This window comes from Cryptomeria japonica, chromosome 6, assembly GCF_030272615.1.
Source record: "Cryptomeria japonica chromosome 6, Sugi_1.0, whole genome shotgun sequence".
Taxonomy (NCBI): domain Eukaryota; kingdom Viridiplantae; phylum Streptophyta; class Pinopsida; order Cupressales; family Cupressaceae; genus Cryptomeria; species Cryptomeria japonica.
The window spans coordinates 303,817,510-303,830,638 of record NC_081410.1 but is presented as its reverse complement, the minus strand read 5'-3'; positions in this window follow the sequence as shown (position 1 = coordinate 303,830,638).

Below are 13,129 nucleotides of genomic sequence, written 5' to 3'. Positions count from 1 at the left end.
GAGATTATGGTTGTCTGGCTCCTTGCTATCTTTTTTCTCACTCATAGAATCCTCAAGACTAGCTTTGGTGCCACTGAAAGTAGGGGAATCATTTCTAGCTGAGGTGGAAGAGGAAGAAACCACAATTTTCTTTTGACCTTTTTTACCCTTGCCCCCCATAGGATTGGTATTCACAAATTTCTCAAGTTTAACTTTTTTCGGAGGGGGGTAGCATATTTTCGATTAATGAACAATAATCTATAGTTAAATGAATCATCAATTCATGCACAAAGCTTTAAATGACTCATCAAGGCATGCACAAAGATTTAAATGAATCATCAAGTCAAACACAAAGCTAAGTCCTAAACCCTCTTTGTCATTTCAAAAAGTGTGGCTGAATATTTTATTTATTGTCTTAGCTCATTGATTTGGGTCAGTTGATTAGTACATTGGATAACCCTAGATCATATTGAATGGTTATTTATTATATATATATTTATTTCGATGAACCTATCTAATTGTTCAACCCCTAGTCTTCACCTTAAAAATTAATTTCAAATTTTCCATTTAATTGTTAAATTAAAGAAATTCTAGGTGTTTGAGATTTCTATCAAAACCTTTCTCCTTGTTAAATATTTTATTTTCTTCTTTTAGGGTTTGGGATTTGATTTGATTTTATGTCAGAGCTTCACCATCATCTAACTCTTCCTTTTATAACAAGTCTCTATTTAAATCTTTACAAAAACTAACAATAAAGTTGAGAATGGAATGATTAAAAAATTTATTGTCACTAATTCTTCTTATTAAAGATGATCCATTTGACCATTATGGCCATGTTGAATTAATGGATATGAAAGGAAGTAGAGGCGTGTGTTATGTTTTCTACACTAATTTATACAAGAAGGTATTCATAAAAATTAAACTAATCATATAGCTACAAGGACATAAGTACAAAAGTGATATACCATAATATAATTATTTACATGGTGAAAATCCTTTCAAGAAAAAACCTTACACACAAAAAAACTCAATGTATTATTTAATAATAAAAAGATAATATTGTAGACACCTAAAATTAATATTTAAATAATTTAAGCCTACCAAAATAATTAATTGACTTAATTGTGTTATCCTTATTCTTCTTAGTGTTAATTAAATCTAATTTAATAAATCATATCACTATTGTCCAATAATTAATTTATCAAAAGCTTTGTTGGGATAAAAGGTGCCTACCGAAGGCTGGCCTGTTTGCATGGTTAGCAATACAAAACCGAATCCTCGTCAATGAAACCTTTAGGAAACTAGGATTTGAGGGACCTAGCAGGTTCCCTTTATGTGAAAAGGAGGAAGAAAATACCAATCATATATTGTTAACCTGTGAATATGCACACAATTGTTGGGGTTGGTTGAAAAAACAACTGAAATGGTATACCCCATTCCTAGCACTCTCTCTAACATATTCCATGCATGGCCCATCTGGAACATAGGATGTATGTATGGGAATCTATGGGTCATAGCCCCCTCCCTAGTGATCTGGGAAATCTGGAAGGAGAGAAATAGGAGGTTTTTCAAAGATAGTAAAATGCACTGGGCCCAACTAACCGATAAAATTGAACTTACCATAGTAGAAATGGTCAATAACCAAATCTCTAACAGTCAGAGGGATGTCAATATGACCTATTGGGATGAAAAGATGAGACTAAGGTGGAAGGGTCTAAGGATTCCACCTTTCATAGGGAAAGGTCCAACACCTAACAACACAAAACATGCAGAATGTAAGTGGCTATCCCCTAAAGCTGGATGGGTTAAGATTAACTTTGATGGGGCATCTAGGGGCAATCCGGGAGAGGCTGGACTTGGATGTTGTCTTTACAATTATAAAGGAGAAGAACTGGATTACATGGCAATACCCATTGGCAAAAGCACAAACAATGAAGCAGAGCTGAAAGCATTAGTAGAAGGTATAAATCTATGCAAAATACTGAATGTAAAGAGGATTAACATTGAAGGGGACTCAAAAATAATCATTAATGCCCTAAGAAAAGGGGAAATGCCTAATTGGAAGCTAAATGCCTCCCTAACTAAGATACTGACGGACATCAAAACATTTGACAGAGTCATCTATAACCAGATCTATAGAGAGGGCAACAAAAGGGCTGACCACCTAGCTAACATGGGGGCAGATGGAAAAATAGTGATCCATGTGGCCCCTAGTATCTATCCTTAACAATATTTTTAGAAGATACACAATCTATAAAAATACAAGCATTTATATAGATATATATCTAAAACAACCTTTTACACTTGCTGATTAGAACACTCTATATATATAAACCCATTTATAATCACTCATACAAACACATAAATATGTACATGATATTTTGTATATATATATATATGCATATATATACTGATTATATGAGTTTATATATATACATCATTTTATATATATATTGACTTACCACTGGCATTAAACTTTTGTTATAAAATATGCAGTAATCACATTAACATACTACACAGTATGGCGGGTGAGCCACCAGGAAGAGACTATAGACAATCTTTCTGCATAAATTTAAATAGATTATTAAAATTGATACAAATTTATTAACATATACAAATAGAACATATATAAATATTAATATTACACTGAACAGGCATATACACTTAAACATCCTCATTTACCAGATGAAATACCTGCAAGCTTTGATTTTTTAATATTTTACATATATATTATATAGCTTACATATATATATATATAATATATATATCAAACATATATTATATATATAGCACCATATATTATATATCTTATACTTACGATTATACGCTTTCATGAATACTGACACGAAATATGAATATTAATTTTAATTTATTGTCTATATATATATATATACAATCTACACACACACACACACACACACACACACACACACACACACACACACACACACACACACACACACACATATATGTCATCTCATATATTTATATATATTTTATATTCACTCTATTTATTATTTATACTTAAACTTTAGTATCAGGCGTATTCTTTTTATTTAAACTTTAGTATCAGGCGTATTCTTTACACTCATATGCCTTGGTTTAGGATAATCATCAACTCCTTATGATGGGTATATTCAATATTATGAAAAATCAATACTCTTTATCAAAGCATCGGGTCATCATTACACATTTGATCTCAGAGAGATCTGGGCCATTATGGCAGGTTAAAGTCCCAATGAATAGGACATTAGCTGGATGTCTTAGTTGGAAACTCGAATGGACATTAGCCGAAATATGATTGTGGCTTGTAACTAAAGGAAACTCAAAAATGATATCTTCACAGGCAGATCTTCATCTGAAGATTTTGTAATTATACTAAATTAATTAGAGATATCTAAAGGGGATGCAAGTACGCAAGATTTAAGAGAGGATGTGACACTTCAGTCATTAACATAATCACTTGGCATGACTATTAAACCAAGCCTTCATGGTAAAATTAATCTTCATGACTAATATAGGCTTGTCTAGTTCTGTGTCATTGATACCTCTTGGATTAAACCAGATATGGATACCCCTATCAGACTGATTAGCTCAAAGAGGAAAATGGCCTTCGATGGGGTCATCACCAGGGAACGCCTCAAATGCATTATTCGCCTTCCTCATGCCTTAGTACTAGATGTTGTAGAGAACATCCTTAGCCGAGACTATCTCACAAATACTGACTGAACTAGGGCAAACTCTGATGTGGCAGCCATGTTTTTGGCCATTACGGTGTTCTTCACCAAGAACAGAGAGGACACAGGCGCTCTATGCGAGGAGATCTTCATAGGCTTGATCTTGGGTGAAATGGACAGGGTTCTTGTCAATATTGACAATGATTGGACAATACCAAGGCCAAGAGATTATGATGTTTTTATGAGAAACAAAAGGCTGGTGCCTAGACTCCCCATTATCACTATGGGTGAGGATGAATTTACCAAGGAAAGGACTGTTGAAGTGAATAGGAATGTTAATTTCATGTTTTACTTATTTCATGTAAGGAACCCGCCAAAGACTACTTGGTTCGAGGACTTCTTAAAGGAAGAGGGCTTTGATCTGGATGATGGGGAAGGGGAGACCCCTTCCCCTTCAAGCTTGGAATAAGGTGGCTATGGATCCTGGACAGAAGATGTGACAATTTTGTTCCTTCCTTGTCACTTTATATTCTGCTTAGCTTGATACTCTAGCTTATTACTATATTAAGATAAACAATGTTAGCTTATGGACAATACAGACTTTGAAAGAGATATTAATCTCGCCATATCTTAAGGATAAACATAGTTGGTTTAAATTCAAGAAAATAGGGTGATTTTACTATTAAATTTATGGTTTTACTCATATCCATTTCATGAGAATAACTTTGACCTTTCATTTTAGTTACTATTGTTGTTCCTATTCATATACTCCTACATATATTGAGGATTGGCTGACATATTCATATACTGTTCTGTACTCATATATATGAATATAATCATTTGTGTATATTCATATATAGGTATATACTCATATAGGTGGATACATAATTAGGGAGGGATTTGTTAATAAAGTCTACAATGAAGGACTTTGACATCTATATATGTAGACTTATATGAACTAAAAGCATCAATAGCAAAGATCTATTATTTCTGCAAGTTGTTAAAATATACTTGTATTACACTTGTTGCTGTGTGATCTATAAATGGAAGATTATCTTACATTTTACAGGCTACGGGTAATAAGTGGCAAGCATGCAGAATATGCTGGGTGAGAATTAAAGTTAAATACTGCTATGATACTCATCCATTTCTATCTATTGCCCTTTTCGTATAGATTGTTCATGGTTGTGTGAGTTAGCTTGACACAGATATAGGCATGATAGAATCCCCTTTATCCCCTTTTGTTATTGTATCCTGGATATCATCCATTAGTGGGGATAGCATCCTGATACAAAAACAAAAGGTAGTAAATTGGTGGTTCATAACTATTGATGTGCATTTTTCAAAAAGGGAATTACTATGAACTCTGTAGGAAATCGAAACACTTTGTTTATATTTCTCTGTTCAAATTTTGGAATTACAGATCCAATCAGATAAATGGCTGAGGAATAATCCTAGACTGGAATATAAAATATAGTAGGAAAATTAAATTTTACTAACAATTTTGGCAAGTGGTATGAAAACTAATCATGCAGGGGGAGCAAGGCAATATTAAACAAAAGAAAGGAAGTTAGCTATGCTGAAACGACCTATAAACAACATTAAATCAAAGATCAAACCCAAGACAGGGCACAAGGAGAGCATTGATAATTGTAATATGTGGAAAGGGGCTTGTAAGGGAAAGATAAAGTTTTCTCACCCTGATCACCCTTAGCCTGGGGTGCTATTGTAATTTTTTCCCACCCTGATCACCCTTAGCCCGAGGTGTTTTTATATATTGTAGTTGTAGGATTTTTCTGGACTTTGGTCCCAGGCAAGGCCGGAGGTTTTCTCACCTCCACTCTTTCCTACCGGCGCCTACACAAGTGGAGTGTTGTAAATTTTATTAATGATTAATAAAATTTTGGCTTAGGCCTTTTACCGATAAAAAAAATAAATAAATAAATTTATCAAATAAATTAATTATTCCCCTATTCTTCTAAAGTCCCCTCCAATAACTATTTTCTCTAAACCCACTCAGTTAGTTAATTTTAATTAATTAACCTATTCATGTGATTCCACAAATCACTTTTCCCAATCCCATTAGCCTAATTAATCCTTCTAGAATCTCTCATAATCATGCTTATCATTATTCTCCAATTTTTAATTCCCACTCATGTCACATCAACATTGAGTCTCTCAAAGAAATTCAAATTTCTTTGAATCCCTCAGTGCATCTTTATTTTGGAATTTTTAATTCCTCATGTTTGAAATTCAAATTTCTCCCCCCTTTTCCCAAGGAATTTTATATTCCTATTTATTTTCCCAAGGCACCTTTGATCCATGCCTTCTATCTCAAATCAATCTCAACCCTCCATAAGGAAATCAATCTTGGCCCTTCCTTGGCCTCCTCCAATCTATAAGTTGGATGATCATTTCCTCACAAAGGGTCTTCCATTCTTCTATCCTTATGTTGTCAAATTCTCTTCCTATCACACTTTCTTCATAATCCTCTATCAAATCCATCCATCCTTAATCTTTCAATCCAAATACACTCCATCAATCTATCTTGTTGAGCACAAAGGAGATCAATCCACATCCAAATCAATCAAAGGAGCACATCAAGTGGAGCATTATCAAGGGGCACCTTCACTTCATCAAGCTCAATCCGAGGGAGATGATAGCTTGCAAGGTATAAAATGGTTTTGTTTGAATTTTGAACATTTCTTTAGATTTCTAACCACCTAAGCTCACCTTGCACAATTTTATCCTCTTCATTCTGGCACACCCGGTGGGACCCATGTCCCTTAATTTAACATTTTTATGAGTTTTCATGGGAATTGATGCTTGGCTTCCCCAGAGAAGTGAGTGCCATGGAGGGGAGCTAGTGGGGTCAAGCATCTAAGTGTCTGCTCTAGGTAAGCGTAGCTGGGAAACCGATTGGGATCCAATGACTATTGTCGTTGCCATCCTTAAGAATGTTTTATATGAGCATGAGTGTCTTTGAGCTAAAATTCATTTGATTATTGTGTTTGCTTTTCTTGATACTTACTTGCCAAGAGTAGACTAAACACATCATTATCCTCAAACACTTTGCAAAAAAAATAACACTTTTCTAAAAACAAACAATCATCCAAGTCAAGGTCCTAGTCACAATTCCAGACATAGTGATACCCAAGTCACATCTTAGTCACCAGCCACACAAAGTCCTAATTGCGTCGAAACTTCGTCCATCTCATGTTTCATAAACCTAAGTTGTATAAGCATCCTAATAAGTCAATCCACCGACCTATCAAGAAGAAGAAGCTCACACAAACACAACTCATTAGACGTCAGCAAATTTGGTACACAAACTACAAACTCTTTCTTAAACATAGGACCTTCTTGCATCATTACCACAATTACGTCCATGGTCATAGCAATGAGTTTGATGCTAGTGATGAATTAAGAGTCTGTGCCCTCCATCAAGGTTCAGGTTTGTCTTTTAACACCAACTATCATCAAAATCAAGATTATCGTGTCCCTTCGCACAACTTGCCATCCGAACCAATCATCTATTGAGTCATGTTCATGCCAAGGATAGCCTAGTCACCAAATTTGTTCTAATCATCACTATCATCCCTCTTCAATCAATCATCCTCAATCTTTTCCTAAGGACTTAGCACATAAATCAATCACAAAATAAATCACCTCCAATTATCAAATCAATTCTCAAAATCCAAATCAAATCCAATTTAACCTCACATTAAGGTTGCATGCCTTATGAAGTTTCATTTAGACCTCATCCTTAATCATTTGGCTTTGTGCTTGAAGAAGAATCCTCTCCAAGTACCTTTGCCTTATCCTTTGAGTCAATCAAGACTCTTATCTCATGTCTTTGTTTTACTTGGGGTCATTGGTCAACCCTTAGTGGAAGAAAGGCTTTTTGATCATCATTCCAAGGTCTAAATTCTATCCAACTTGGTCATTACCTCACTTGGGGGTTCATCAACATTTCACACCTAAGATCCTCATCCAAGGACTAAGGTGCAATCCTAATCAAATCTGTGTCCTAATCCAAGGACCTTATCAATCAACAAAATCCATTTTCATCAAATTCAAATCCTAAAATCCAAGAGCCTTGCTAAGTCCTCTCATCAAAAAATTTCCTCCTTCAATCTTTTCTAAGGTTATTCTTGTATGGTCAAAACTTGATCTCAAAAGAAAAAGATGGTTGAACAATAATATGGTATGCCGAACATTAGTGTCCTATATGAAGATCCTACACAAGATCCTACACAAAGTGTGCAACCTTGCATCCAAAATCAAACACAAAATCCTAATATGGTTGACCAAGATAAACTCTGTCCGGAAGTGCAAACTTTCCTAGTAGACTCTTATATTCAAGAGATGTTGGAGAAATTTATCCAACACAACCCTACTGCGCTTCTAAAGACCCTCCTTAAAAATGGAGCTCAACTCTCACCTTATTTTGATAAATCCACCCTTGGTCAACAATCACAAGGAGACCTCGCTCCCACTCATACTGCCGCACCTGCTATTCAAACTCAATCAATTGTGGCCCCGCCAATCATTCAACCCCAATCAATGGCACCCGCGACACCTCCCCCCGTGGTCTCCATTCCACCTTCTTCCTCCTTACCATCTATACCACTATCAAATCCAATCTCATCTATTCTCCAACATGCCTCTATACTATCTTCTTCTACTCAACCACATATTTCTATTCCACAAACCTCCATTCCTGTCAACAATGTCTTTAGCTTCATTCAGGCCACACTTAATCCTGCCACAATAGTTTGTGAGTCACAATTGACTATCACTCAAGTCCCTACGATGTTGGTCATCACATCTCACATCCCCACTTCCTCATCATATCAATATATTAGTGTGGTGCACCTTCCATGACTCATCTGATTCTAGGGGCAAACACAATCCACCATTTCTAAAATCCACAACAAGACCTTATTAAAGAAATTCAGGACATGAAAAACATCATCAAGGACATGAAAGAAGGGACTAAAAAAAGGAAACCTTACTCCTTTGAGCCATTTTTTCCTTGTTCTTATGACCCATCTATATTAGTTGCACCTTACCCCCCAGGGTTTGAGATCCCTAAATTCACCAAGTATGAGGGAAAAGGGGACCCCCACAACCATGTCCAAGAATTTCACATCCTATGTCAATAAGTCTCCTACAGTGACCTATACCTTCGAAGACTCTTCCCTAAGAGTCTCACAGAAGATGCCCTGGCATGGTTCTCATCCTTACCACGAGGTTCCATTATCTCCTTCCCAGACTTGGCTGAGAAATTCATGGCTCACTATACTTACAACATGGCTAATGATGTTTCCATGATGGACCTATGTAACACAAAGCAAAGGCCCAGAGACACTTTCGCTAACTTCTTGTAAAGATGGCGACACCTCATCAAAAAATTCCAATGGGACATCCTTGAACAACACCAAATTGAATTATTTCAAAAGAATCTGGTGCTCAAACTATGAAGGCCTCTAACATCTCAATGTATAAAATATTTTCAAAAATTGACTGATAAGGGCCTAGCACTTGAACGTGTCTTGTTAGAGGAAGGAACCTTAAAACACTACCAAAGATCAAGTCAAAATTATTCCTCTTATCATAATGATAAACCAAAATTCTGGTCCAAGAATAAGAACGTAGTCAATGACGGTGTAACTAATGCAAAATAGGTCCAAAGCGTGGCTGCTCCTCCAAAACCCACCCCCACAAATCGCTAATTCAACAATCAAAATAATCAAAATCAATCCCAAAAGCCTCATAACAATGTCTCAATCCAGGGGCGACCACCCCAATCCAACAATAGGACTCCAAGAGACTTCACTCCTCTTGTTGAGCCCATTGAAGTAGTGTTTCAAAAGCTTGTTCAAGCAGGCGCAGTGGTTTTCCTGATTACTCGCCCATTTGATCCCAATTAACCTAAACCTAGGTGGTATAATGAGAATAAATATTGTGAGTATCATTATATCAAGGGACATGATACACGAAAATGCATGAAGCTTAAAATCTACATACAAGATCTCATTGATAGGGGTGAAATTGAAGTAGCAAATGCAAAACCTGGTAATAACAATGACAAACTCAAAATGTATCAGGAATCCTTCCCAAAACATGATAAAGGAAAAGGCTCATCATCTAACACGGTGAACTATGACTACACTAATCACATAACCAAATTTGACTCTTTAGTAGGTCGCATTAAGCCCACAAACAATCATGTCAATGTCATAACTATCCAAGGAGTTAACCCTCCCCCTCCCCAAAGAAAACCTAACCCTACTAGGACAGTCATTCAAGGCACTACACCTTTTGCCTCCTACTCTTAGAATGACTGCAATGTAACCACTCGTCGAGACAGAGTTACTATGCAAGGAGCTCCACCCCCACCAAACCCTCCCCCCATGTCTTCCACTCGCCGATATGACCTCCTTGAACAACTTGGGAAGACTCCCGCATAGATCTCCATCCTAGAACTTCTCAAGACTTCCCCTGTCCATAAAGAAATTTTGGAATAAGCCCTCCTTGAGTCTCGTGTTCCCGGTAATATCAATGCTACCCAATTTCAAGCTCTCATTGGAAACCTTGCCGCCCAACAACACCTTGTGTTCACTTCCAATGATGCTCCTACAGATAAAGACCATAATAAACCTTTGCACATCGAAGCCCTTATCCAAAAGCACAAGGTCAAACGTATCCTGATAGACAGTAGATCCAGACTCAATTTGTGTACATACAAGTTAATAAAATAATTGGTGCTTTCTGAGGCCCTGGTAGATACATCAGGAAGGATCACAATAAAAGCTTATGATGATGCAGAAAGAGTTTCAAAGGGCATGATCACCTTACCTCTTCAAGTGGGCCCTATCACAATTGAAACCCCTTGCTAAGTACTAGATCTTGATCTCCCCTACAACATCCTTCTCGGTCGGCCATGGATTCACTCCTTGCAAGTTGTACCCTCCACTTATCACCAATGCATCAAATTCCCCTTCAATGGAAGAGAGATCACTATAAAAGGTGATCCACAACCTTTTCAATATTGCAAGCTCTTAGAGGGGAAACATCCATATCATTACCCACTAAATAGATCCTCACCAACTCCTCCATCTGACACATCAAATGTTGCCTCCACCTCATCCCAAACAAACCCACAAATCAAGATCCTGGATAATGGCTATGGAGAATACAAATTGGAGGATGTCTTATTAATAAGTAACCTCCCCTATATCCTAAGTCATTTGGCAAACCAAAAGAACTAAAAAAAGATCAAAAACTGGTTATACAATGCAAAGATACCACCTTGCAACAATGGGGCCCACTTGATGAGGAAAGCCTTGACACAAATGTCTCTTCATGGTTGTACTGAGAAGAAGATGAAGACCCATCAAAAATACCTAAAAAAATGTATCCAAAAGCATTAGCTATAGTTGAAAAAATGGGTTACAAAGGACACAGCTTGGGACCAGAGCAGAAAGGAAGAAAAACACCCATAAATCCTATCTCCTACAAGTACAACAGAGGCTTGGGATACACCATGGTGCCTAAGATTACTATCGCTATTTCCCCTTCAATTCCTTCTTTGGATATCGATAACTCCGACGAAGAGGAGTTCCATGAAATGCCTTATGAATATGAAAAATGACATCTTCTTTGACACTCACATCAACACCATCACCCCCATAACCCCTCCCATTTCACATGAGCTACATCTTGTCCATCCTGAACTCATAGACTGGGGCCAAAAAGAAAAACCTACTTTAGACATCTCTGTCGATGATAACACTCTCATTACTCTCCTGACCATGCGAAATTTGGAAGACTGCAACAGGATACACGGTATTTAACTACATAAAAAAGGATATTTTGGTAGTCAGGTCAATGCCATTAGCCACAAAAAAGATAATAAAAAGCAAAAACATGATTCCCTAGTTGAAAACCTCTCCAAGGCACCTTTGGATGAGTAGAAAGCAAAAACAAAGGGCATATCCGAAAGTGAAAACCTGGAAAAAGCACTTGAGGATGAGGGACTTGACCTCCCTACCATTGGTTATCTTCCACAAGACAAGTCAAATTTGTTAATAAAAGAAACAAACAGTATCAATATGGGCACCGAAGACATTCCAAAAAACATGCTCATTGCCAAGTCCCTCACAAAGAAAGAGAAACAAGACTTCATCAATTTCCTCATAGAGGCAAAAATAAATTTTGCATGGTCCTATGTTGATATGCCAGGTCTAGATCCTGACTTGGTGGTTCATAATCTTGTTGTTTGCCTAGATGCAAAACCCATAAAACAAAAGTTGCACAAAATGCATCCACATATTGCACTCCTGGTCAAGGTAGAACTCCAAAAAATGTTGGACACATAATTCATCAAACCAATAGACTACGCTGAATGGGTATCCAACATTGTACCTATTAGCAAACCTACTAGGGGCATTCGCATCTGTACTGATTTTCGAGATCTAAACAAGGCTTGTCCTAAAGATGATTTTCCGCTCCCCAACATAGATATGATTATGGACCTTACAACAGGGCATGAGATGCTATCACTTATGGATGGATTTTGTGGATATAATCAAATCAGGATTGCAGACGAAGATGAACATAAAACTGCATTCACAACACCATGGGGGAATTTCTATTACCAGGTCATGCCTTTTAGCCTAAAAAATGCTGGAGCCACATATCAACGTGCCATGACAATAATTTTTCATGACCTCTTGCATAAAATTATGGAGGACTATGTGGATGATCTTCTAGGCAAATCAAAGAAAAGAAAGGAGCACATCCCTATCTTAAAGCAGATCTTTGAAAGATGGGAAAAATACAAAGTGCGCCTAAATCCTAAGAAGTGTGTTTTTGGTGTCACATCGAGAAAACTACTAGGTTTCATTGTTTCTCGTAGAGGCTTTGAGGTTGAATTGCAAAGGTGAAAGCCATCATGGAAATGCCTCCACAAAAGACTCTCAGACAACTGCGCAGCCTCCAGGGAAAACTCTAATCTGTTAGATGTTTTATTTCACAACTTGCAGATAAATGCCATCCATTTGCACACTTGTTGTGCAAAGACACAAAATTAAAATGGGACTGCTTGTGTCAAAAGGCCTTTGAAAAAATCAAAGAATATCTAGCGTCACCTACAGTGCTTATGCCTCCTAGTCCTGGAAAACCTCTTATTTTGTACATATGTGCTACCACAGTGGCATTGGGGGCATTATTGGCACAAACAAATGATCAAGGGAAGGAACATTCCATATATTACATCAGTCGGACACTAGTGGGGTATGAACTCAATTATATACCCATTGAAAGAGCATGTTTGGCATCAGTATTTAGTACACAGAAACTCTGACACTATATGCTGAACAACAAAACAAAACTGATTGCTAAGATCGACTCATTTAAATATCTCTTGTCAAAATATGCCCTCACTAGGAGAACTGCTAAATGGG